The sequence below is a fragment of the Otolemur garnettii genome, unplaced genomic scaffold (assembly GCF_000181295.1).
Source record: "Otolemur garnettii isolate 467f Iridium unplaced genomic scaffold, OtoGar3 scaffold00002, whole genome shotgun sequence".
Lineage (NCBI taxonomy): Eukaryota > Metazoa > Chordata > Mammalia > Primates > Galagidae > Otolemur > Otolemur garnettii.
The window spans coordinates 24,678,669-24,703,757 of NW_003852397.1; positions in this window are offsets into that span (position 1 = coordinate 24,678,669).

Below are 25,089 nucleotides of genomic sequence, written 5' to 3' on the forward strand. Positions count from 1 at the left end.
CTCCTGCCTCAGCCTCCCAAGTAGCTGGGACTACAGGCGTCCGCCACAACGCCTGGCCATTTTTTTTGGTTGCAGCCATCATTGTTGTTTGGCGGGCCCGGGCTGGGGATTTGAACCCGCCACCTTTAGGTGTATGTGGCTGGCGCCTTAGCCACTTGATCCACAGGCGCAGAGCCCATCTATTGTTTTTTGACTTTAAGAATGACCATTCTGACAGGGGTAAAGTGGTATTTTATTGAATTTTTTTTTTTTTTTTGAGCCAGAATTTCACTTTGTTGCCTTCAGTGGTGTGCCATGGTGTCACAGCTCACAACAACCTCAAACTCTTGGGCTTATGCAGTTCTCTTGCTTCAGCCTCCCAAGTAGCTGTGACTACAGGTGCCTGCCACAATGCTCACTCTGGGTCAGGCTGGTCTCAAAGTCCTGAGCTCAGGCAATCCACACACCTCAGCTTCCCAGAGTGCTAGGATTACAGTCATGAGCCACCATGTCCAGCCTCTTATTAAGGGTTTAATTTACATTTCCTTGATGATTAGTGATGTTGAGCATATCTTTGTGTGTTTTTGGCCATTTGTCTATCTTATTTTAGAAAAAAATCTGTTCATGTCTTTTGCCCATTTTTTTTTTGATGGGGATATTTGTTTTTTCTTGCTGATTTGAGTTATTTGTATATTCTGAATATTAGTTGTTTGTCAAATGTATACAAAATTTTCCTGTATTCTAAAGGTTGTCTATTTAAACTGTTGATTATTTCATTTGCTTACAGAAATTTTGTAGTAATTAAGTCTCATTTATTTAATTTTGTAGTTGCTGTACTTGCTTGTAGGGTCTTAGCATAAAATCTTTGCTTAGCCCAATGTACAGAAAGGATTTTCTACATTTTCTTCTAGAATTTCAGGTATCCCATTTAAGTCTTTAATCCATCTTGAGTTAATCTTTACATATGGTGAGAGGTAGGGATCCAGTTTCATTTCTCTATATCCAATTTTCCCCACCATTGTTGAATAGAGTGTGCTTTCCCCGGTACTTAACTTTTGTCTACTTTGTAAAATATAAGTTGGCTGTAGCTATATAGCTTTATTTCTGGATTCCCTATTCAGTTCCATTGGTCTATGTGTCTGTGTTTTTACTAGTACCATACTGTTTTGGTTACTATAGCCTTGGAGTATAATTTGAAGTCAGGTAATGTGATGCCTCCAGATTTGTTCTTTTTGATTAAAACAGCTTTAGCTATTTGGACTATTTTATGGTTGCAAATGAAGTATAGAATTATTATTTCCAGATTTGTGAAATATGATGATAGTATTTTCATGGGGATTGCATTGAATCTGTAAATCACTTTGGGCTTTATGAACATTTTAACATGGTCTGTTGGTTTTGTTTATCTTTTTAAAGAAGGAACTTTTTGTTTTATTGATCCCTTGTAATTTTTTTTTGTTGTTCCCATTTTATTTAGTTCTGGTCTGATCTTTGTTATTTGTTTTCTTCTGCTAGCTTTGGGTTTGGTTTGTTCTTTTCTAGTTCCTTGAAGTGAGGCATTAGGTTATTAATTTGTGATCTTTCTGTCCTTTTATATAGGCATTTAAGGCTATGACTTTTCCTCTTAGCATTTCTTTTCCTATATCTCAGGGATTTTGGAAGCTTGTGTCATTGTTGTCATTTAATTCAAAACAATCTTTTATTATCATCTTGATTTCTTCATTGACTCAGGATCATTCAGCAGCAGATTGTTTAATTTCCATGTACTTGTGCAGCTCCTCTGAAAAATGATTTCTCATTTAATTCCCTTGTGGTCTAAAAAGGTACCTGGTATAATTTTGATTTTTCTAAATTTCCTGAGACTTGTTTTGTGGCCTAACATATGACCTATCTTGGAAAATGTCTCACATGCTATTGAAAAGAATCTATATTTTGCAGATTTAAGGATAGAATGTTCTTTAAATATTCACTTGGTCTATTTCTTCTAGCATCCTATCTAAGTTGTGTTTTCTTTTGTTGATCTTCTGCCTTGATGGTCTGTCTTGTTAGTACTGGTGAAATCCCTGGATATCATGATATCTTTTATTTCTTTCCTTAGATCCAGTATAATTTGTTTTATGAATTTGGGAGGTCCTATGTTAAATGCATATATATTTAGCATTATTATATCTTCTTGTTGAATTGATCTCTTTATTATTAGGCATATCTTGTAGAGCAGGACTAGTGGTGACAAATTCCCCTAGTCTGGGAGATGTTATTTCTCCTTCATTTATGAAACTTAGCTTTACAGTTTTAAAAGTTTTGGCTGTTTAGGACTAAAAATGAGCCCTTGATCCCTTCTGACTGGTAAGATTTCTGCTGAGAATTCCGATGTTAATCTGACGGGGTTTCATCTTGCAGCTTGTAGGGTTTTCTCTTTCCTTTTGGCTTTAGCCAGACTGGTAATTATGTGACTTGGTGATGACCCATTTGCCACAAATCTCACAGGTGTTTGCTGACCTTCTTATCTGTACATCTGAATCTCTATCAATACCAGGGAACTTTTTCTCCAATATTCCCTCAAGTGGGTTTTCCACAATTGCTTTTTCTTCCTTTCCCTCAGGGATAATTATGATTCTTATATTTGTTTATTTTATTTATCTTGTATTTTTCAGAGAGGCTATGCATTCTTCCTGATTTTTTTTCTTCATTTTTGACTACTTGGGTTAATTGGAAAGGCTGTCTTCAAGCTCTGAAAGTCTATCTTCTGCTTGGTCTAGTCTGTTGTTAAAACTTACCTACCATATTTTGGTATTTCCCTAAAGTGACTCTTTCATTTCCAAAAGTTCTGTTATATTTTTATCTCTTCAATGAATTTATCATTCATATATCCTGAATTTTTTTTGTTTCTTTTTGTTGTTTTTCAACTTTTTCATCAGTTCCATCAGTTTTACTGTGAACCAACCTCTAAATTCCATATCTGGCCTTTCAATAATTTCCTTTTAGGTGGCGCCTGTGGCTCAGTGGTTACAGTGCCGGCCCCAAATACAGAGGGTGGCAGGTTCAAGCCAGGTCCTGGCCAAACTGCAACAAAAAATTGTCAGGCATTGTGGTGGGCACCTGTAGTCCCAGCTACTTGGGAGGCTGAGGCAAGAGAATCACCTAAGCCCAGGAGTTGGAGGTTGCTATGAGCTGTGATGCCACAGCACTCTACTCAGTTACATTGGTGGTGGTGGTTCCTAGGCCGCAGTGGTGGGAACTGGAGGCCGTAGGTGCCTGTGGTGCCTGCTCTGCCTGGGTCCTGCAGCAGCTGTGGTATTCCAACTGATGCAGTGGACGCAAGGTCTGTTGGAGCCTGGTCTTCCTGTCTGCTTGGGTGGTGGTGAAGTCTTGTGGCACCAGCCCACAGGGTTTGTGAGACTGCCTGGCCTCCTTGCTCCCTCCTCTACACACTGAGGGCAATGGGGAGGGGGAACAGCAGCAATATATCTGACCCTAGAGTAGATGCAGTGCTCTGGGGCTAGGTCTCAAAATGGCAGGAGCTATAGTGCCCAGGGTTGGGAAACAGTGGGGCCCCACTGTGCCTTCTTTCCAGAGCAATGCCATTGCACAGTCTCCAGTCAGCTCCCTGTATCAGACCAGAGGCCTGCTGCAGGGGAGGGGCCCTCCTACAGTTCTGATCGCAATGTCTGGGGTTGGAGGGAGAGAAATGTGTAGCCCTGGAGTCCTCTATTCCATCTCCATGTGTGGGCACCTTCCCCAAGTACTGCAGATCCTTCCAGGCAGGTCACCTGCTTCCTTCTTCTTTACCTGGGTGCCTTCTGGCACCCATCTATTGATTTCCAGTGCTGTCTCCTAGACCATCCATCTAAAAGACAGTATCTACTTGACACTTACGACCCTTTCCATGAGACTAGCGTGTGCAGGCTGCCTCTAGTCCACCACCATGCTCCCTCTTTAAATAACATTACCAATATATCCAATGTGGAAAATGTGTAAGGTATAAAGAAAAGTATTTAAACCTTGTAACATATATGGTTTAATATAGTTAAGACTCTAATACACAGTTATATTTATTTTTTACTCCTGTCATTTTGCCTGATATTGAGAAAATTTTCCCATGTCCTGCAACTATTTTTACCCCCTGGGAAATATGCAGGGCAGCATTCAGTTTTTTTATTATAATTTTTAATGGCTGCTATTTCAGTCTGCAGAAGTGTAATTTAATTAGACCTCCCCCAAATATTAGGTTTTTAAATTTTTTTCTGGGCTATTCATAAAAATAACGCTGTACTAACCACTTTTGTTCATAGATAGCTCATAGATTCGCTGTATTATTTCTTTGAACAATAAGGAATGTTCAGTCAAAAGGTATGAATATATTATGACTAAGGTTTTTAATTTATTTTTATGTTTTTGCGAAGTTGCTTTCTGGAAGGAATATTCTAAAACCCTCCTTCAAACAGCAGAAACTAGTGCTGAATAATAGAGCTTTCTGCATCCAGGGAAATGTTCTAGACCTCATTGTTCAGTTGTATAGCTCTTAGCCACATATGGTTACTGAGCATTTGAAATGTGGGTAATATGACTGTGGAAACGAATTTTTAATTTTAATTAATTTATAATTTTCTTTTCTTTTTTCTCTTCTCTCTTCTCTCCTCTCCTGTTCTCTTTTCTTCTTTTCCTTTCTGAGGGAGGGTCTCACTCAGTTGCCAGGCTAGAGTGTGGTGCCATCATCACAGCTCACTGGAAGCTTAAATTCCTGGGCTCCAGAGATCCTCCTGCTGCAGCTTCCCAAGCAGCTGGCACTGCAGATGTGCACCACCACACTTAGCTAATTTTTCTATTTCTTTTTTTTTTTGGCTGGAGCTAGGTTTGAACCCACCACCTCTAACATATGGGGCCAGCACCCTACTCCTTTGGGCCACAGGCACCACCCTAATTTTTCTATTTCTTTGTAGAGATGAAGTCTTGCTATGTTGCCCAGTCTTAAATTCCTGGCCTCAAGCACTGTAATTATAGGCGTTACCCTCTGCAACCAGCCAAATTTTAATTAATTTATATTAAAATAGTCACATGTGGCTATTGCAGTGGACATCACAGGCAGTTTCTGCATCATTAAAACTTTAGTTACAGAGAATGTGCAATAGAACCTGTCAGTATCCAGCCATAGCCTCTCAGGTGTCACCAATATTGCATGGGCAAAGCCTTCTTCCATCATCAGGAGCATTCTCTAGCAACTAGAGCCCGTGATGCCCAGAGTAGGCTGGGTGTGAATAGTTTTAACAATGAACTGGGAGCATTTGGTGTATGGTCCTCAACCTTCCTAAAGCTGCCACCCTTTAATACAATTTCTCATGTTATGGTGACACCCAACCATAAAACTATTTTTGTTTATAACTACTTCATAACCGTAATTTTGCTACTGTTATGAATCATAAGGTAAACATCTGATATGCAGGATGTATTTTCATTGTTACAAAGGGGTCAAGACCCACAGGTTGAGAACCACTGATTTAGTGTATAAATTGCCCTGAAGAATTTGGGAAGGTCATTGTAGGTATTGAAGGTCACTGAGGCACACATTGTACGCAGACTTTGGTAGTTCCTAAGATCAAGTTCAGCTACCTACAGTGGTGACAGGTTAATTAATATACACTTTAGGGTCTGCCTTACCTTTCTATTTCATTTTTCTACTCCTTTCCTGGCATTTATCTGCACTCTTTCAGGATCTGCTTCCTGGGAAACCAAAACCAAGAGTGCTACTACCAGTTTGAAAAATACACCTTGCTGGTGGTATAACTGGAAACACTCAGCTGTCTTCTGAGAGGATACAGTTTCAGAGTGTAGACGATGGCGTCAGAAGACTGAGCTTCACATCTTGGCTTTTGTCCATTTTGGATATATGAGTTAGGGCAAGTCACACAACCCAAGTTTCAGTTTCTTCAACTGTAAAAAGAATAGATAATTGTACCCAGCTTATAGGACTGTAGTAGCACATAAAAAACAATTAGTATTTATTATTCTTTCTTTTCTTTTTTGTTTCTTTTAGTAATGGTGTGGAGTAAAAGAGAACTTGATACTGTTTGCTAATTGAACCAGCTATTTTTTTTAAATGAAAAACAAAAATATATCTTTCAAGAATACTGAAAGAATTGGCCAGTGAGAAGATAAAGAAAGTATTTCACAGATGTGGTACAAGTTTTAGGTCATTTACGGTCTAACCCTTGCTAAGCTTGCTGTGCCCAGACTCCAGTTGGTAGACACAGGCCCCGCTGGAAGCTTCAGGAAGAATAGTACGATGAATTTTGTAAACTGTGACATCCGGGGGCATAGTCCCCCACAAGATTCCCCTCCTTTAGCTATTGCAGCAAGTTAAGGGGGCTCAGGGCTATCTTCACTTCTGGCTGGCTGGATGGCTACAGATTTGGGGATTTCCACAACCACCTTCCGGTTGATAACTCACTAGAAAGACCCACAGGATTCACTGAAAGTGCTATACTTACAATTGGTAAAGGTAAACAAATAAAAATCAGCCAAAAGAAGAGACACAGAAGGGGCAGTGCCTGTGACTCAAAGGAGTGGGGCGCCAGCCCCATATACAGGAGGTGGTGGGTTCAAACCCAGCCCTGGCCAAAAACTGTTAAAAAAAAAAAAAAGAGAGAGAGAGACAGAGAGCAAAGTCTGGGAGGTTTCTAAACGCAAATCTTTCATCATCCTCAGATCCTGGTTCCCCTGTGGTATTGAAGTGTGACAACAGTCAAAAAGTATCCAATCACTTGAGCTTCCCTCCCCATTCTGCTTCTGAGGTCTCATTATGTAGTTATCCTTGATCAAATCACAACAAAGACACTCCTATCGCTTGGGAAATTCCAAAGATGTAGAAATTATCTTCCAGGGACAAAGGCCAACCAAATTCCTTGACACAGACAGCAATTGGACTGAGGTGTAGGGGCCCATTAGATCCATAATCTCTGGAGAGAGGGAGTGTATTGTGTGGGCCCAGACCCCTTGGCTTCCCTCACTACTCTGGAGGCTTTTGGTTTCAAACTGTACAACAAGGAAAACTCTGATCATATTCACAACTGATCACAGCCCTGGAACTCTTCACAAACATCCCCAAATAATCTAAATTTGCCATTTTTTCCCCTGGCTTTGCACTATTGCCCCAGCTAGAGTGCAGTGTCATCGTCACAGCTCACTGCAACCTCAAACTCCTGGACTCAAGTGAGCCTGTTGTTACTGGAGGGATAAGGTCTGGACACCTGTCACTGTCACCAATGTATAGAGATGGGGATAGGTTCACCAAACTTTGTCAGAAGGCCAGGATTCCGGGGAACAGTGAGAGTAGTGTCTCCAAGACTCTTCTGTTCTTCCATTTCCAAAATCACAGTTTTATACATAGAAATTCAAAGCAAAGACCACACCAACCCCTATTCTAAATAATAATCAGTGTAAGTCAGTGACCTATTACAACATTCCAATTCAAAAGATAATCTTCTAAATCAATCCTCCTAAACTACTCAAGATAGACTCAAGGTGGGAGGTAAATTCATAAAGCAATAAGAATGGGAGAAGGAGGTAAAGATTACTCAGGACCTAACCCGACCAGACCAGCTGTGTCATGGTAGCCTGACTGACTCCATCTTATTCTCACTACGTGTGCAATGTTGCCTCAGCTTCCCAGTAGCTAGAACTACAAATGTGTACCACCACTCCCAGCTAATTTAAAGACATTTTTTACAATTTCAAATTAGTATGAGGGTACACATTTTTAGGTTACTTTGTTCTCACTCCCAAGGTAAAGTTCAAGTTGTAGAACAGCCCTCACCCAGGGGGTGTGCTGAACACTGTCTCATTGTGCACCTTACCTGAGATCCCAGCAAAGAGTCTTGCTGTGTTGCTCAGACTGGTCTTTAACTCCTGGCCTCAAGTGATCCTCCCATCTTGGCCTCCCAGAGTGTTAGAATTATAGGCGTGAGCCACCATGCCCAGCCTAAGTGTGCCATATTACATGTGGCTGAGCTAATTAAATGTAGGACAGGAGAGATGTGAGAACATTCTTTTCATTTACATCGCTGGGTTGCTGGGAAGACAGCTTTGGTTAATCAGATTAATTGGATGCCACATCCCAATTTCCACTTAGACTTTTCTATAAACAAAGAAGGAAAACAGACACGTGAGGAACAGAAGGGGCAGAGAACAAAATTGAAATCTTTCCTTTCCCTTGACGTCTTCCAGAGAAAACGAACACCTGCAACGAAAATTCTTTTATTTATTTCTGACATCAAACTGGGATATAAGCTGAAGCAAGGGGCAATTTGCCTCCACAGGACACCCAGAATTCACCTTTCTTATTCAGACCTAAGACCTATGAAAACTGCTAGGAAAGAGAAATTGTCCCCAAACGGATTTGTCATTTTTGTATAAAGTCCTCAAGTATTAGACGTTAACTCCCTGCCTTGATTGTTAATGATTGCTAACACTTTATATTTCGAGCTAAAAATGGAAAGGATTTGATTTAAATTTCAGATTAACAGAAGCTGCACACACTGTCCTCCCAGCAATCCAGAAATGTAAATGAAAAGTAAATAAGGTCATCAAGGATTCCGAGCTGAATGGAAGAATAAATGTCAAGCATCTGGCTGAGGTTTTATTCAACTGATTTCTTAGGAAGCAGTCACTTTAAAAAGCAAGACCAGCTGAAAGGTGATACTTGGCCTTCGGGGTACGTTGGTTTTTCTTTTTAAATCAAAACTTTGAAGTGGAAATCACTTGAATTCTATCACCTTGAAAACTAACATGCTGAATGTAAGATTAATCTAGCGTCCAATGTATAGAAATCAACTTTATTTTAAAAATTAATTTTATGGAACATTATTCTCTAATGTGAGCTAATTATTTTTGCAGTTAAGACCAAATTGCTTCTTTTAGAAAGTGGGGTTTATAGGGAATCTTTTCACGTGGCTCACTACGTGAGTACAACTCCAAACACTGTTACGCAGAGCATGCCCAAAATATATATGCCCATTTTAAGAGATGTTATCCATTATTTTTGAAGTTGAGTTGAAGGTGTTATGACTGGTCAAGGGTACCTAGACAGACTGTGCACATCCATTTTACCCGTAATTCATATGCTTTTTGGAAATGATTGATTTTACTTCCAATAAGGTCTCTTCAAATGTGTATGCATTTCTTTGGCACTCCTGGTATATGTCATTTATTGTGAAAATAAGAATTTGTAGAATGATTTACCCAGAGAATGATGGCTGAACCAAAATTAAAATGTGTTTGTCATTTTGGTAGAAATTGACAAGTTTCTATAGGGTTTTATCATTTTCTTTATTACGATTAACAGTGTTGGAGGGTTTTATCATTTTCTTTATTACGATTAACGGTGTTGGAGGGTTTTATCATTTTCTTTATTACGATTAACGGTGTTGGAGAGTGGCTCCTAATCTTTTTCCTTCCTTCCCATCCTTTGGAAGTTCCAAAGTATGGAATATTTGTCAGTCGTATGTAATTAGGTGAGGTTTAATTTTTGCTTAGCTTATGTATTAAGTTAGTCGTTTTCAAGAGCCTTATTTGTTTATTTATGTTTTTATTTATTTAGACAGAGTCTAGCTCTGTGCCCCAGCCTAGAGTGCTATGGTGTCAGTCTAGCTCACAACAACCTTAAACTCCTGGGTTCAAGTGATCTTCCGGCCTTGGCCTCCTGAGTACCTGCCACACTGGTACCTGCCACAGTGCCCATCTAATTTTTCAATTTTTAGTAGAGATGGAGTCTCACTCTTGATCAGCCTGGCATTGAACTCTTGAGCTCAAAGAATCCTCCTGCCTTGGCTTCTCAGAGTGCTAGGTTACAGGCCTGAGCAATTATACCTAGCCCATTTTTATTTATTTTTATATGAAGATGGTGTTTCCCTATTAGTTTGTTTGACTATTTCTTCCAAGTATCAAAGAGGTTTTTGTAAGCAACTTTACTAAAATTTACTAGATGTGTAATAAGTGATACATATGTAAAAAGCACAATATGATGAATTTTGACACACACACACATCCATGAATATATGGATATCCATCCACAGCTATCTATACCTCTGTGAAACCATCACCATAATCAAGATAACAAACATTTCCATAAACCAAAAATTACAAATCTCAGATTAGTATTAATACCAAATCAGAATAGTAAACTATTAAAAACATTTCAAAATGTTAAGCAGATATAAATGTTTTTGTTACGTGGCTTGAGTCAGGGTTATAGATATGCTCATCATCCAAACAATATTCATAGTACCCCTTAAGTGGGTTTCGGCCCCTCCTCCTTGCCCTCCCACCCTTCCCACCCCTTGATTTCCAATGACTTTAAGTTCCTCTGTGCTGTGTGCCCACTGGTTGGTTCCAATTTATCAGAGCGCACATGTGGTGTTTGTGTTTCCATTCTGGAGATAACGCAGTTAGGATAATGGTATCTAATTTCTTCCAAATTGCTACAAAAGACATTAATTCTTTCTTTGTTATGGCTGAGTAGTACTCCATGGTACACATATACCACAGTTTGTTAATCTATGAAGTGATGGACACTTGGGTTAATTCCATCTCTTTGCAATTGTAAAATGCGCTGCACTACATATCAAATGCAGGGGGTTTTTTTAGTTTGTTTTTTATAAAATGTCTTCTTTTTCTTTGGGAAGATACCTATTAGTGGGTTTGTTGGATTGAATGGTAGGTCTGCTTTTAATTCTAAATCTCCATACTGTTTTCCACTGGGGTTGTCGTAATTTCTAGTCTCACTTATAGTGTAGAAGCATTTCCTTCTCTCTCATCTGTACCAGCATTTATTGTTTTGGGACTTTTATAAAATCCGTTATAGCAGGAGTAAGGTGATATCTCATTATGGTTTTGATTTGTATTTGCCTAATGATTAGTAATAGTGAGCATTTTTCATATGTTTGTTGACCATCTATCTTCTTTTGAAAAGCTTCTGTTCAAGTATTTTGCGCACTTTTTAATGGGGTTGTTTACTTTTCCTTGCTAATTTGTTTCAGTTCTTTGTAAATTCTGGATATTACTCCTTTATCAGATGTGTAGATTATTAATATTTTCTCCTATTTTTGTATACTATTTGCTAATTATTTCTTTAGCTGTGCAGAAGTTTTTTTTAATCAAGTCCCATTTATTTATCCTTATTGTTCTCATAATTCCCACTGGGGTCTTTATCATAAATTTTTTACCTAGACTCATATTTAGAAGAGTTTTCTGCACATTTTCTTCTAAAAGATCCTTGGGTTGTACTTTCTTAGCCATTCAACCAGTCTATGTCTTTTGAGTGGAGCATTCAGAACAATGGGGCATGCTGTTCTTTTCATCATTTTGGGTAGTACTTCATTGCTTTGTTTACTTCTTGTGCTATTATTTTATAAATGTGTGAGCTTTAGGTTTTTTGGGTGATTTTACACTAGGGGGGGTATATATTGTGGTAATTCATGTGTAATGCAGCTCTGAGTATTCCCTACAGGGCAGGTCTGGTCATGACAAATTCCCTCAGTGTTTGCTTACCTGGAAAACACTTAATTTCTTCATCAATTGTGAAGCGTAGTTTTGTAGGATATAAAATTCTAGGCTGGCAGTTATCCCGTATAAGATGATTGACAACAAGACCTCACTCCCTTCTGGCTTGTAAGGTTTCTGCTGAGATAGCCTGGTGGGTTTTCCTTTGTAGGTCAGTTGCTACTATGTGTAGCTGCTTATAGAATTTTCTCCTTCATTTTGACTTTGGCCAGATTGATTACTATGTGTCTTAAAGATGTGCTATTTGCTATGGATATTTCTGATGTTTGATGACTATCTTGTATCTGGGTATCTGGATCTCTGGTAATACCAGGGAAATTTTCCTCAACAATTCCCATGAACAGATTTTTCTTGCTTTTAGCTCTTTCTTCTTCTCCTTCAGGATAACTGTAATTTGAATATTGGTTTGCTTTGCATGGTCTGCTATCTAAGTGCTTGCTGCACCTTTTTAATTCTCTCCTCTGCCTCTTTAAATGACTGGGTTAGATTAAGAGCCTTGCCTTCAAGCTCTGAGATGCTTTCTTCTCCTTGGTTTAGTCTGTTGTTTAAGGTTTCTGCTATGTTTTGAAATTACTTAAATGACTATGTTTTTTAAGTTCTATTCTATCCTTTCTTATGTTGTCTAGCTCTTTAGTGACTTTTTCATTTATTTTCTGAATGCTTTTTAGCATTTTTTTTTTTTTGGTTGCTATTCAACTTTCTCTTCAATTCCCTGCATTTTATTTGCTATCCATATCTGCATAGCCATGCCATGCATTTCATCCCTTGAAAATAAACCCTAGTGTGTCTTCTTGAGAAAAAAATAAATATAAGACAGTGTCTTATTTTCGGGGAAACAAGGTAATAGGTTTGCAGGGCACCTGTTCTTTGCTGGGAAGGCTCCTGATTAATTAGATGAATTAGAAACAGTACAGGGTCCTAGATGCCATGTTTTTCCTACTCTGGAATGTTGTTGCTGTGGGATGGGGTATATGCATGTATTGTAGCTACATGTATTGTAGCTTTTCTGATTTGTCCTTATAACATGTGATGGCCACTGTTCAAGCCTGTGATAGGTGATGTTTGTGCTGGGTGTTGGGTTGTTCACCAGACAGATATAGGAAGTTTGAGTTGGGAGCTGGGTGAGACACCCTCTGCAGCTGGGTGAGGCTATCTATGCAATTATAGCATAGATATATACTATAATTCTCAGGTTCTCAGGCTCAGAGCAATTCTCAAGTACTGGCAACTCAAGGCTGGTGGTTGGGTCCATAGTGGGGACAATGTACCTCTGAGCATTCCCTCTGGTCCTGCAGTGATGAAGGCCCAGGGGTTCAGTTTTGGGGCCCAGGGGCAGCACTCCAGGTGTGATATTCTGAGTGTGATGGGAGCTCTGGAGCCACAGGGATGGAGCCTTAGTTTGGCTTTGATGTGAGAGCCTCAGAGCAGGGGAGAAGGTAAGGGTAGAGTTCTAAGCAGGGCCTCAGAACTAGGAGCAGGCCAAGAGGTCTATGGACTGACCAGGCAGCAAAATGTTCTGCAGGCGACCTTGCAGATGCCAGGTCTCACAGTCAGAAATTGATTCCAGCAACTCTGGAGTTCTCCTTGCATCTCCTGAGAACCCACTGAAGCAGTCAACCAAAGCCACCCAGGTTGGAGTCCTGAGTACCCCAGTCAACTCCTATGCTCAGATCCCAATCTGCTGTAGGGGTGGGGTGCTTGGCTTGTAGTCAAAGGTACAGCTCAGAGAGCTTTCACTTAGTCTCCTCCTTTCTTAGTCCAATGGTCATGATATGAAGACCACCTTTGCAAAGCTACATCCTATATCAGTCTAGCACTGTGTACTTGAGAGCACAGGATGGCATGAGCTGTAGAAACCCAATGTTGTCAACTACTAGATCCCACCCCACCTGTTGACTGGTGCAATGATTGCACAGACTCCAGGCAGGTCCTCCATCTGTCTAGACAGAGGCCTGTGGTAGTGCAGGAAGCCCTCTCACAACTTGGCTACAGTGCCTGTGGGTGAGTGAGGCAGCCCCACTCTATCCACATTGGGACCCTCAGCTTAATCTCATTGTTTATGCTCTGTTTGATTGAATCAGTGGATATGTGTGGGCTGTACAGTTGTTCTTTCTGTCAGTAGTCAGTGCTTACAAGAAGGAGTCAAGAGCAGTGTTGTACTTTGGTGCCTGGAGTCTGTCTACCTCTCAGGAAAAGCCCTTGGATCCCCCAGGCAGTGGGAGGGGTCCTGGAGCTCCTAGTGCAGGGGTCCTCAAACTTTTTAAATAGGGACCAGTTTACTGTCCCTCAGACCATTGGAGGGCCAGACTGCAGGTCCCAGGACAAGTCGGCTGCTAAGCAGGACAGGCAGCTGCAGCAAAAACACCTGGAGGGCCGGATAAATGTCCTAGGCAGGCTGCATGTGGCCCATGGGCCATAGTTTGAGGACCCTTGTCCTAGTGGCCTAGTGGTTTTCCTGATCTTCACCTCAGCCCAGGTGGGTGGAGGAACAAGGCTGGATAGAGTTAGGCTAGGTGAGCTGGCTTTCAGGCTAGGTAAATATAGGTCCTACCTGTCTTGGCAGGGATCAAAGCTTGGCTTCTAGGCTGCTGGGGAAAGCCTCTGGGAAGGGTGTCAAAGGAGCCTCACCCAACTGGAAAGTCTGCTCATGGCAAAAGGGCTGTCTGAAACTCACTGACTGATTATCAGGATTGAACTCTGCCCATTGCTCTACCTCTGACCCAAGAATCTCCCTCCATGTCTGATTACAAATAGGTGCCCACACTTTCTAAGCAATGGTGCTTTTATGGGGACTTTCTTGCCCAAGGACCTGCCCCAGTTGGAAAAGGCAGCTTTCCTGTCGGGGAGGGATGCTCCGCCAGATTGCTGTGGCGTGACCCACACTGCACTCTCTTGTCAGCTCTGCCTATATAGGCTCCCTTGCCTCCCAAGTCCAGCTCCCAAATCTCCTCTTTGTGCCCCAAGAAACCTTTGTCCTGGGGGTACAGGATCTGGCCCTTACATCTATCCCATTGACAAGCATCTCTGGTGAGTGCCAGTGGGTGAGAAACTCCCAGACCAACTACTCCTGGGTCCACTGCAAGTCCTCAAGGGGGAAGCAGTGGGCTCCACTCTCTGTGGGAACCTCAGACTGGAGGGTGCACCAGCTGAAGTGGTCACTCTTTAAAGTCTTGACTCAAATGGCGCTCAGTGGGCTGAGGAGAGGTGGTGGAGGAAAAGAGCCTGAAAGAGAGCCCTCCCTCTGGCTCCTCTGGCCCCTTTCCCTGGAAGGAAGCCTGCAGGGAATGTACAAGCTCTGGGGTCACACAAGCTCTCCAGGGCCCATGCAGTCTGGGTAGGCATTGGGAGCAGCCTGTGTGGGAACAGGGAATGTAAAAACCGAAGGCTGAAGAGCTCCCTGAAATTGTCAGAGAAACAGTTGCCATAGTCTTGAGCAGTCCTGTCTGCTCTGGGCCATGGACAGGGCAAGGGGAAGCCAAAGGGGTTGACAGCCTGATGCTTTATTTTCAAAAAGGTCCCAGTTTGGTGGTTGCAGTAGCACTTGGGCTCCTGAGGTGGAAAAGCTTCCACACAACTTGGCAGCCTGCTAATCACTGTAGGTGTGTGGGAAGGAGAAACAAAACCTCTGCTTGTCCCTTCAGTGGGTAACGAGGTGAGCAACATAGGAACCAGGCCTGCCATACTGATACAGCCACATGGCACATGTCTGGTCTGTGAAAATTAGGTCAATTCAAGAAGGTGGTCCATATGGGGAGGTGGTCAGCCATGAGGGTTCTAGTGTATATAAATTAGATCAACTTAAGGAGGTGGTCGATGTGGGGAGGTGGTCAGCCATGGGAGTTCTAGTGTAAATAAATTAGGTCAACTCAAGAAGGTGGTCAATGTGGGGAGGTGGTCAGCCATGGGGGTTCTAGTGTATATATTTGTATATATTTTTTTTCCTGTCCTGCTTCTCTGTTTCTTTTTATAAAATCTCTGACAGGCTCTGGTACCTTTCTCTTTAAACTAACTCTGAGCTGTGCCCATCCTCCCCCACCCCCGTCTCCTTTATTTTTATTCAAACCCCTGAAACCCTTCCTTTCCTTGGGGATAATCTGGCACCTAATGTCTCTCATCAACCATCTTCCCCCTCCTCCCCATATAGCAAATCTGAGCCAAGATGGAAGATGGTTATCCTTGAACACACACAAAACACTGCTTGAAGTCTATCCTACCTCTGGTTCCCCTGCCCTAGAGACGGAGAACGGGCAGTCAAAGCCTCAGTATTTACTCATTGTCATGTCAGAAAATGAAAACAATTTTTTTTTGTTGAATTATAATCCTTGTGCATTTTCTTTAACTGTTTGAAATTACAATAAATTACAAAAGGAAATGGAAAAATTACAGTTTTTTAAATTGACAAATTGAATTTCCATATTGACTTTATTATAAGAAGAAAACACCTAAATTTTTTTCTGATGAATTTTATAAGCTACTGATGGAAAAAGTGTCTATGCATTATATATATAAGCATATACACACACATACACATATATTTATGCCTATCAACATTGGATGCGATGCCACGAAATGTAATTTTTATGCAAGCTATATAACTTGCTAAATGTAATCATATCGTCTCCTGGCAGAGGTAAATCTCATTGTGTGTGGCACTCCCATCACTCAACTCTAAGGTAGGCTGTTATTTTTACAAGGGCTATTTACAAACCAACTCCAAGTCTTTGTTCTTAGTTTGAAAACAATAATTTGATTTCCTCCCGAGCTTAAGCATTGTGGGGAGTTTTGAATTTAACAGTAGCTTCTTCAATAATAGTTTTTCCTCTTAAATTTCTTCTGCTCATTGATCTGAAATCTAATCTTTGAGTATAAGGTCACTGTCAGATTGTATCCACAGTCAAAAAAAATTAAAAGGGAGATTTTCCACCTGGACCATGGCCTGAGGTTTGTAAAACTTGCAGTTTTAAACTGTGTGCTTTTAGACTCTCAAACAGTAAACAGACATTCATGTGGAATCTAAGTCAGTTTCTTCCTCAGAAGTTAAAGCACTTGCTTCTCAGTGTTTGAAAATGCTTAAAATACATATAACATATGGCTTTATTTTCACATTTATGTAGTAGAGGCTGATTTTTTTCAGTTTTTATTTAAGAAGAATGATAATAGGTCAGGCATGGTGCCTCATAACTATAATCCTAGCAGTTGGGGAGGCTGAGTCAGGTGGATTGTGTGAGCTCAGGAGTTCAACACCAGCCTGAGCAAGAGTGAGACCCTATCTCTACTAAAAATATAAAAATTAGCTTAGTGTGGTAGGCACCTATAATCCCAGCTACTTGAGAGGCTGAGGGAAAAGGATTGGTTGAACCCAGGAGTTTGAAAATGCTGTGAGCTGTGACACCATGGTACTCTAGCCCCAGGCAACAGAGTGAGGTTCTCTCTCAAAAAAAAAAAAAAAAAAGTAGATAATAACAAGAGTGACATTTACTAAGAAAATTATATATGTCTAAGAACTATAAAATAATTTATAGGCATTATATCATATAACATTTAATCATCTGTGTGGCAGTACTATTATCTGTATTATGTAGTTGAGATGCAGACAAACAATTTAAGTAAAGCTGCTGAGTTTTGAGCCTGGAGGTCAAGCCTCCAATACTCATAAACTAGGTAATTATTATCATTGGATTTTAAATATACGTTCAAAATGTTCAAAATTAGTGGTTATGTATTACATATTTTTAAATGAAATATGTTGATTTTATTTCTCTAAGTCTTTGTATATAAGCTATAAATTTTATTTAATAGTAAAACATTTTCAACTATTTGGGATAGAGTCCCACCATTTTTTTGAGATAGAGTCTCACCGTGTTGTCCTCAGTAGAGTGCTGTAGCGTCATAGCTCACAGCTACCTCAAACGCTTAAATGATTCTCATGCCTCAGCCTCCCAAGTAGCTGGAGCTACAGGCACCCACCACAACGCCTGGCTATTTTTGTTGTTGTTGTTGCTGTTGTCATTGTTGTGTAGCTGGCCCCGGCCAGGTTGGAACTCACCAGCCTGGGTGTATGTGGCCGGAGCCCTACCCACTGAGCTATGGGTGCCACCAACTACTTGGTTTTAAAAGTTGAGAAACTTTCGATTAAATATGGTGGATTATACATGTGTGTTGATCTCTGAAAAATAGTCTGTGCTGTTTTGTTACAGTATCATGAACTGATGAAGACAGTGGAAATTAGACCTTAGGTCTCTTTCCCTGCTCCAAGAAAATTACAGATAAGAAGAAAGAAAATAATCTACTTTTAAAATTACCTGAGTTATTATGGCGAGTTTATATTGTGAAATACTTTGGGTTACTTGTCTATTTTATCAGATGAAAATGAAATATGTTGTGTCATTTACATTATCCACAATTTTAGGATATTTTTAGTCTATTTTTGCATGTTTTGTATTTTTCCTTTTGATTGTAGGTTTATTATTTTAAAAGATTTTCCCTTTGTATCAACTTGATTTGGACACAAACAAGAAATTAACTAAGAGAAGATTCAGCTATTTGTTTTACATTGCAATCAATAAATACTGTGCAATGTATCTACCCCTGCTCATAGACAGGTACACTCATATATAAAAAAATTCATCATCATTCTTAATTTTATTATGGTTTATTATAATCAATAACTAACATGTATCCCCTTAAAAAATAAGCCAGGTTGATTTTTTAAAACAATGTTTTTGTTTTATCTTTAAGCAGCTCAGGAAGAATCTGTTAGTTATAAGCTGTTGAGGACTGAGGCTCAAGGGGTCTGGGTAGCAAATATCTGCTACTCTGTTTGATCAAAAATATCTCTCAATTAGTGGTATCTAGTATTATTCAAATTATTTTTAATATATGTGTTACTTATATGTTTTAGAGCACCTTCTGCCCTGTTGTGTGTGCATAACCCCCTATATATAATTTTTTCTTAGTTCTTTCTCATTTTAGTGTCCCTAATACTTTGTAAAGAACTTGGCCAAGAAGTTGCCTGAATTGGGGGTCAAGTATAGATGCAAATGCATATACATTTTCACTTTACCCTAACATTTCCCACAAGGAAAGTGAGGTTCAGAGAGGTGAATAAGTTACCCAATTCAAACCCATAAATGTCCCAACCAAGATTTTATTCTGATATTTAAGGAATTATTCCTAAAAATAAATACAACCCCCCAAACATTGATTTAGATGACATGTCAAAGGTTAGTTTATTAGCTATGAGGATTAAATTATTTAATGTTTATAAAAGTGCTCATTAAAAGGAATGTAAATGTTAAATGTTTAAAGATATTTATTTAGCAAAGATATAATTCCAAGTCCAGGAAATGAAAAATCAATCCCCCAACCAGTTTGGTTGCTGATTTTGCCAATTTAAGTCAGAATGAAAATACTGAATGTTCTTTTTCTTTTTTCTATTAAAAAAACTGAATGTTCTTTTTATTTTATTTTTATTAAATCATAGCTGTGTGCATTAATGCAGTCATGGGGTACAGTGTGGTGGTTTTATATACAATTTGAAGTATTTTCATCAAACTGGTCAACATAGCCTTCATGGCATTTTCTTAGTTATTGCGTTAAGACATTTATATTCTATATTTAGAAATATTCACATGTACCCTTGTAAGATGCACCATAGGTGTGGTCCCACCAATTGCCCTCCCTCCACCCATGCTTCCCCCGCTCCTCCCCTCCCTTTCCCCTTTCCCCATATTCTTGGGCTATAATTGGGTTATAGGTTTCATATGAAAGCTATAAATTAATTTCAAAGTAGGGCTGAGTAAATTGGATACTTTTTCTTCCATTCTTGAGATAATTTGCTAAGGAGAATATGTTTCAACTCCAACCATGTAAACATAAAGGAGGTAAAGTCTCCATCTTTCTTTAAGGCTGCATAATATGCCCTGGTGTACATATACAACAATTTATTGATCCATTTGTGGGTTGATAGGCACTTGGGCTTCTTCCATGACTTAACAATTATGAATTGGGCTGCAATAAACATTCTGGTACAAATATCTTTGTTGTAGTGTGATTTTAGGTCTTCTGGATATATACTTAGCAGATATATACCAGCAGGCTGTAGGTTTGCTGTAGATGGTCTCTATCAGTCTAAGAAATATCCCTTCTACCAATTTTCTTGAGTGTTCTAATCATGAAGGGATGCTGGATATTATCAAAAGCTTTTTCTGCATTAATTGAGAGAATCATATGGTCTTTGTTTTTTAATTTGTTTATGTGATGAATTACATTTATAGATTTACATATGTTGAACCAGCCTTGAGATCCTGGGATAAAGCCCTCTTGGTCGTGGTGTATAATCTGTTTGATGTGTTACTGGATTCTGTTTGTTAGGATCTTGTTGAATATTTTTGCATCAATATTCATTTGTGATATTGGTCTATAATTTTCTTTCCTTGTTGGGTCTTTTCCTGGTTTGGGAATCAAAGTGATGTTTGCTTCATAGTTGGGTAGTATTCCTTCTTTTTCTATATTTTGGAAAAGGTTAGATAGTATACGTACTAGTTCCTCTTTAAAGGTTTGGTGGAATTCTGACATGAAGCCATCTGGTCCCGGGCTTTTCTTTTTAGGGAGATTTTGTATAGTTGATGCTATTTCAACATTTCCACTTGATTCTGACTTAATCTTGGAAGGTGGAGTGCTTCCAACTATTGGTCAATTTCCTTCAGCTTTTCATATTTCTAATAAAATTTCTTGTAATATTCATTTAGAATTTTTTGAATTTCTAAGGGGTCTGTTGTTATTTCATCTTTACCATTTCTGATTGATGAGATTAGAGATTTTACTCTTTTTTCTTGGTTAGGTTGGCCAAAGGTTTATCTATTTTATTGACCTTTTCAAAGAACCAACTTTTAGGTTTATTGATCTGTTGTATAATCCTTTTGTTTTCAATTTCATTTAATTCTGCTCTAATTTTGGTTACTTCTTTTCTTCTGCTGGGTTTGGGATTGGAGTATTCTTCCTTTTCCAGTCATTTAAGATGTCCCATTAAGTTGTTAACTTCCTTTCTTTCTGTTCTCTTGAGGAAGGCTTAAAGTGCTATACATTTCCCTCTCAGGATTGCCTTAGCAGTATCCCAGAGGTTCTGATAATTCGTGTCTGCATTATTGTTTTGTTCTAAAAATGTGGTAATTTCCTTCTTAATCTCATCTCTGACCCACCTATCATTCAGCATAAGGTTACTTAGCTGCCATGTTTTTTTATGAGTATGCAGATTTCTGTTGTTATTGACTTCAACTTTTATTCCTTGATGTTCTAAGAAGATGCAAGGAATAATTTCTCTTCTTTTAAATTTGCTGAGGTTAGACTTGTGACCTAAGATGTGATTGATTTTAGAGTATGTTCCTTGGGCTGATGAGAAAAATGTGTATTCAGTTTTGTAAGGATGAAGTGTTCTGTAGATGTCTGTTAAATCTAAATGTTGAATGGTTAATTTTAAATCTAAAATTTCTTTGCTCAGCTTCTTATTGGAGGATCTATCCAACACTGCCAGAGATGGGTTAAAATCTCTGACTATGATGGAGCTGGAAGAAATCAAGTTGCTCATGCCTGTTAGAGTGTCTCCTATAAATTGAGGTGCATTCTGGTTGGGTGCATAAGTATTAATAATTGAAATCTCATCATATTGAGTATTACTCTTAACAAATATAAAGTGACCATCCTTATCCTTGCTTACTTTTGTTGGTCTAAAGCCTATTGTACCTGCGAATAAAATTGCAACATCTGCTTTCCATTTGCCTGGAATATAGATGAACATCCCTGAGTCTATATTTATCTTTTAAGGTAAGATGAGATTCTTATATGTAGCAAATATCTGGCCTGAGTTTTTGTATCCAGTCAGCCAACTGGTGCCTCTTTAGAGGACAATTTAAGCCATTCACATTAATTGAGAATATTGATAAGACTGGTAAAATTTGGGGTGTCGAATTTTTCGAAAGTCCAGTAGTCATTTTTAATTCTTTTGCCACTGTGGAAGTTGGAATTTGATCAAAATTTTCTGAGCGAGTTTACTTTTGTGGTGAACTATTGCACTGGTCATTATGGAGGATAGGTTTGAGAATTTCCTGGAGAGCTGGTTTAGTTATGGCAAATTTCTTCAACATGTGAATGTTATTAAAGTATTTAACTTCTCCATTATAGATGAAACTCAGTTTAGCTGGATACAGGATCCTGGGTTGAAAGTTATTTTGTTTTAGGAGATTAAAAGTCCATGACCATCCTCTTCTAACCTGAAATGTTTCAGCAGAGAGAGCTGCAGTCATTCTAATATTCTTCCCCTTGTAGTTTATGGTTTTCTTATGTCTGGCTGCTTTCAGAATTTTCTCTTTCATATTAACTTTAGTGAAGTTAATTATAATGTGCCTGGGGGATGTCTTATTTGAGTTGAGTCATGCTGGGGTTCTGAAACTGTCTGATATCTTAATTTCAGACTCTCTTGGTATGTCTGGAAAATTCTCTTTCATAATTTCATGAAGAAGAGCCTCTGTGTTTTGTGAAGCAAGTTCGTTGCCTTCAAGAATTCCTATAAGGCAAATATTAGTTTTCTTCAAATTATCCCAGAGCTCTCCAAGAGAATGATCTGTTTTTGCTTTCCATTTCTCTTTGTCTTTGAGCACTTGGGTGCATTAAAATGCTTTGTCTTCAATGTTAGAGATCCTTTTTCTGCCTGTTCCATTCTGTTACTGACAGATTCTACTGTATTTTTCAGATCTTCAAGGGCTGCAGGCTCTTGACTCAGTGTGTCAAAATATTTGGTCATTTTATCTTGGAAATTGTTGAATTCTTGAGACATCTTTTGAATAATTCCTTGAAATTCTAATTCCCTTTTTTCCTCCATTCTTTTGATCTTATTTGCTATCCAGATTTTGAACTTGATTTCTGACATCTCAGCCATCTGTTTATGGATGGGATCTTCAGTTGCATCTGCCCTATTCTTCCTTAGAGGGGGTTGATCTACTCTGGTTATTCATGTTACCAGAGTTTTTCTGCTGGTTCTGCCCCATGCTTAATTTACACTGTTTGGCTTTTCCCCTAGACCTTTGCCAAGGACCTGTACAGTGCTACGGCCTGACAAACTGGGAGCCTGCTTGGTGCGGTGGGGTACGTCACTCTGTCTCATTTTTAGCTGGTCTCTGTTCTACTCTAGTAAATCAGAGTACTCTGGGTTGAAGTCTCAGCTGTGGGGAAATACTAGCAATTAAGTCACCTGGGTGACTGTGGCAGGAAAAAAAGTGCTACAAACCAGCACATCTAACTTTCTAAGTAAAAAATCACATACTTATATACATAAGGTTGGTTTGAGTTTTGAGTGGGAAAAATTTTGCTTTGAGGTCTCCTTTATCTTACCTACTATACAGACATATGGGTCCTGGACCTGAGAAAAATGCTACATGCCACCTGATGCACTGACTGTGGGTCGCCTGCATGATGAGCTAGCAGGGACCAGGTTCCCTTCTAAGCTCAGCTTCCCAGGCTTTCCCATGGTGTCAGCAGCATCCTCTAAACAGCTGACCGATCCCTTCTGTATAAAACCTTATAAAAACACAGAGCACAAAACAACCGTGTCTCTCTCCTGGAATGCAAACCCAAGCTACATGTTATCAGCACATCCCTAGTCTCAGTGTGCCCCTTCATGTAGGAAATTCTCTGAATTTCCTTCTCTTCCTGACCTTGGCTCTAGTTTTCCCTAGTACAGATTTTACTTAACCCATTCTGTAGAATTCCGTGGAATTCCTCCGTTGCTCTAGGGCATCCCTACCGATCACCCCAATCTAATAAGGAGGATCAAATCCCTTTGTATCTTAATAAAATGTCCACAGGACCAAACAGGGTCAAAGAAAGGTCACCTGAATAGCTGTAATGCTCAGAGATGGCAAAATGTCAGAGAGGTGAATGAATAATCATAAACATCTGTGGGATCAAAGAACAATTCTTCCCTTTTAAATGATTTAATCTTACATTAATTTTACAACCAGTCTAAGCTAATTTATGAAGAGTTTATAACATGTTAGAGTGGATACTGCAGTCTGAATGTGTCCCCCCAAATTCATGTGTTGGAAACTTAATCACCAATGCACTGTTCTGGGAGGTAGGGCTTTTTGGGAAATGTTTGGTCATGAAGGCTCTGCCCTCCTGAATGGATTCATGCTGTAATAAAAGGGTCGGTGGGAGGAGTTTACTCTCCTTTGCTCTTCTGCCATGTAAGGACACAGCCTTGCCCTCCCATGGTGTGAGGATGCAGTGAGAAGGCCCCCACCAGAGGTCAGTGCATTGATCTTGGATTTCACAGCCTCCAGAATTGTGAGAGAATAAATTTCTGTTCTTTATAAATGACCAAGTCTCAGGTATTCTAGGATAGCAGCACAAAATGAACTAAAACAGTGGACAGCTCTCTTTGCCTATGTTCCCTTCTCTCCTATTAGTAGCATTACCTTGGAATTTGGGGGGCACACTCCTTTCTCTGATTGCATTCACCCTTGGTGGACTGTCCATCAAAATACCCTAGTGTCCTGGTTAGGGAGGCCACAAAATGCCTGTGGGGCCAGTCAGACTTTCTTTGCCAGAAATTTGAATTTTTTTTATTTTGAGACAGAGTCTCACTCTGTCAGCCTGGATAGAGTACTGTGGTGTAAGCCTAATACAGAGCAACCTCAAACTCTTGGGCTCAAGAGATCCTTTTGCCTCCGCCTCCTAAGTAGCTGATGCTATAGGCACCCACCACAATGCCTGGCTAATTTTTCTATTTTTAGTAGAGACAGGGTCTCACTCTTGCTCAGGCTGGTGTTGAACTCCTGAGCTCATGCAACCTGCCCACATCAGCCTTCCAAAGTGGTAGGATTACAGGTGTGAGAACAATGCCTGACCAGAAATTTGAATATTGATCTGAGAGATGCCAGGCTAGAAACAGCCACAGATCATCTGTTCTTTTGGCTCCCTGAAGAGTCTGTTCTGCTATGTAAACTTCCTTTGACTCTATTTGCTACCCTAAAACTTTCCAATACATTTCCCTTTTTACATAGTCGCCATTTCTGTGACTTGCCACCAACAAACGCTTACTATTATAATACACAAGAAAATATTTATTTTAAATCAGAAAGTAAAGAAGAAAGTGTTTCATACTAGTACAAATACAACTTGGAAAACTTTTCTTATATTTGGGATAAACAAAGACTGAAAAAGAAAGTACTGATGTTATCGGTCCCTGAGAAATGGGATGGAGGTTTATTTTCTTATATGTTTTAAATATTTAATATTGTCTTTTAAAATGAAATTTACTTGTATTGTCTTTTAAAGTGAACTTTAGAGAAAAAATGATTATGTTTGAGAAAATGGGTATATTTCTGGACCAAATCCATTGGTTTAATATAGCTCTGAGAATAAAGTAGGAACTCAGTCCTGGCTCCTACCAAACATATCACCACCAGCTCCAAGAAAAAGCAATCAAAAAACTTTGAAATAAGTGTAATTGTCATCTGTTATGACTCTTCATCTACTCATATTAATATACCCTTTCAATGC